At 35.9% G+C, this 2,202-nt stretch overlaps 1 pseudogene; it reads right to left on the bottom strand.

Moving 5' to 3' along the window:
- Positions 1-222: 222 nt before the first annotated feature.
- On the bottom strand, positions 223-1,741 carry LOC125124544 (olfactory receptor 2M3-like; annotated as a pseudogene).
- Positions 1,742-2,202: the final 461 nt, after the last annotated feature.

The following is a 2,202-nucleotide window of genomic DNA, read 5'->3' on the forward strand; positions in this document are numbered from 1 at the left end:
TGAGTAAGGTCAGGGATTGAACCTGCATCCTTATGGTTACTAGTCAGGTTCATTACCACTCAGCCACAATGGAAACTCCCAAAATCTTTTGCTATAAAAATGGATAAGTATTGGGTGCCAAACTCAATTGGTTAAATAAATAAGTTTTAGCATAAGGGATAAATGAAGGGAAAAAATTTTATTAGGCAATTTGCTCTCCAGATTTTCCCTTCCTTAATGCCTTCATAAATCCTCTGACTCCTTGTTGTGGAGACTGTAAATGAGGGGATACAGCATGGGAGTAAGGATAGTGTAGAAGGATGATACCATATTATCTTGAGTGAGGGGAGGATCAGAAACAGGCCACATATATATGAATATGGCAGCCACATAGTAGATTCCCAACAACAAAGAGGTGGGAGGAATGTTTGGAAAAGTTTGCTGTGACACTCTCTAGATCACATGTAATTGACAAAAAATAACAAAAGCAGAGGATGCAATGATGACTGCTACAAGGAAAATAAGCATAATTACACAGCAAATAAATATTAACCTTACAAAGAGCAATGTGTTAGTGCATGAAAGTTGAGAAGGGCAGAGATATTATAAAAAAATGGTTTATTTCCCAAGCACCACAATATGGAAAATACAATGGAATGGCAATAATAATTACACCATCAAGAAGGCCAACAGTCCAGGAGGGAACAGCCATGAGACAACAGATCTTCTGGCTCATGAGAACAGAGTACTGTAATAGGTGGCAGATGGCAATGTACAAGCCATAGGCCACTGTGGACAATAGGAAATATTCAGCTCCAAGCACAGACACATATAAGAATATCTGGATTCCATAGCCAGCCAAAGAAATGGACTTCCTTCCAGACAAGTAGTTGAAAGCCATCTTGGGTACAGTGGTACAGATAAGCATAAGGTCCATGAGGGAGAGTTGGCTGAGGAACAAGTACATGGGGATGTGGAGCTGGGTGTCCAGGTAGATGAGGAGAACCATAACAGTGTTTCCCATGAAGGCCACTGTGAAGATGCCCAAGACCAGACAGAAGAGGAAGATGTGTATGGGGCTGTGATCAAATATTCCCAGCAGGATGAATTCAGAGTTGAAACTGATTCTCCCATACCATGATAATATATATTCACTGTGGAGAATTCAATATGTGAGAGATGACTGCTATGGCATTATGGAAATATCAACAATTTTAAGCCTAAAACACATTGAGTACAATGAAACTAATTAGGAATGTTAGTATATGCTCTATACAAATTACTCAGGCTAAAAATAAGCTTTAATATCTCTGCCCTACAAATAAAATGTGATGCCCAGAGAAATAATTTTCCTACATTCACTGTGGAGAATTCAATATGTGAGAAATGATTGCAATTACATTTATGGAAATAGCAATGATTTCAAGCCTAAATCACCACATCTACTACAAAGTCAGCATATAGGAAAATTATTTCTCTGGGCATCATGTTTTATTTGTAGAGCAGAGATATTAAAGCTTATTTTTAGCCTGAGTAATTTGTATAAAGCATATACTAACATTCCTAATTAGTTTCATCTTTCTAACATAGGAATGTGCTCAAGAAGCATAAATACAGTTTTGGCAATCAGTCAGATGTCATATGTGGTATAAATTATCCCTGAGAAATACATTAAGTCCTGTGAATGAATTGCTAATGAATTGCTGAGGAGTGAATGAGATTTTCTATTCTTTTTTTCTCCCTGTGGAACTTACCAGATCATACTATGATACCAATAATATTAATTCTGTCAAAGTTTGGAAGGAAGCATGTACTGGTAGAAATGAGATTGGATTGAATTAGTCAAATTACCACTAAAGAGAAGACATTGATCATGAAGAATTCCTTTAAATTAGGTCTATTGCTAATAATGGTGAATTGTAGTGAAAGTAGTTGTTCATCAATATACACAGTCCTCACTCCATCTATCAAAATATGCTGTGTCCATGAGATATTCTGGTATAGGATTTTTTTTTTTTCTCTCAGATATACAGACTAGGTGAGCATGCAAAACCTTACTTCAAACACCTGGAACAGATTATTTTAGCTGAGCAAATTTTGACAATTAATTTCTCTAAGCATTATTTTCTACTCTGTAATTTTTTAATATATTTATTACCTATATTGAGGCTAATAAGATCACGTTGTAATATATGAACATTACTGAGGATATAGTTTGCACAA

This window comes from Phacochoerus africanus, chromosome 4 (genome assembly GCF_016906955.1).
Source record: "Phacochoerus africanus isolate WHEZ1 chromosome 4, ROS_Pafr_v1, whole genome shotgun sequence".
Taxonomy (NCBI): domain Eukaryota; kingdom Metazoa; phylum Chordata; class Mammalia; order Artiodactyla; family Suidae; genus Phacochoerus; species Phacochoerus africanus.